The sequence below is a fragment of the Pteropus medius genome, unplaced genomic scaffold, assembly GCF_902729225.1.
Source record: "Pteropus medius unplaced genomic scaffold, Ma_sr-lr_union100, whole genome shotgun sequence".
Classification (NCBI taxonomy): domain Eukaryota; kingdom Metazoa; phylum Chordata; class Mammalia; order Chiroptera; family Pteropodidae; genus Pteropus; species Pteropus medius.
In genome coordinates, this window is record NW_024344378.1 from 39,193,194 (window position 1) to 39,193,905 (window position 712).

The following is a 712-nucleotide window of genomic DNA, read 5'->3' on the forward strand; positions in this document are numbered from 1 at the left end:
GTGTGCTTCCAGATGTGATGTCCTGGGAGGACACCTCACTTGTGCAGTAACCTGGTTGAGAACATACAATATCAATCTAATCATAAGGAAACTTCAGACAGACACAAAATGAGAAATGCTATATTTTTTAAAGTGGAGGGGGCAAGTTATCTTCTTTTAAAAATGTCAGTATCAGGACATGGTTCCATGGTATAGTGGTCTGGGTTCGCATTCCAATGTCCATGTCACATGTCACATGTCACATGTCACATGTCACATGTCACATGTCACAGTCCATGGTCTATGGCCATGCCATCCTGAACAAGCCCGATGTCTGATCTCGGAAGCTAAGCAAGGTCGGGCCTGGTTAGTACTTGGATGGGAGACCACCTAGAAAGACCAGGTGCTGTAGGTATAAATAATAATAAATAATAAATAAAATAAAAATGTGAGTATCATAAAATACAAGAAAAGTTTGTAGGATTTGTTCCAGATTAAAGGAGGCTAGGGGAATTCGACAACCAAATGCAGTACCTAATCCTGTACTAGATTCACTGAAGAGGAAAAGATACCACAAAAGGACATTAATACATTACTGAAAAAATTGGAATATGGATAGTTGATGAGAGAGAAGCCTTCTATCGATGAAAATTTAAGAAGTAAAGGATCATATTTTAATCATTCTTAGGAAATACACACGGAAGAATATAGGTGTAAAGCACCATGATGTTTG

At 38.3% G+C, this 712-nt stretch overlaps 1 pseudogene; it reads left to right on the forward strand.

Moving 5' to 3' along the window:
- The first annotated feature begins 278 nt into the window (after positions 1 to 278).
- Positions 279 to 394, forward strand: LOC120610126 (uncharacterized; annotated as a pseudogene).
- Positions 395 to 712: the final 318 nt, after the last annotated feature.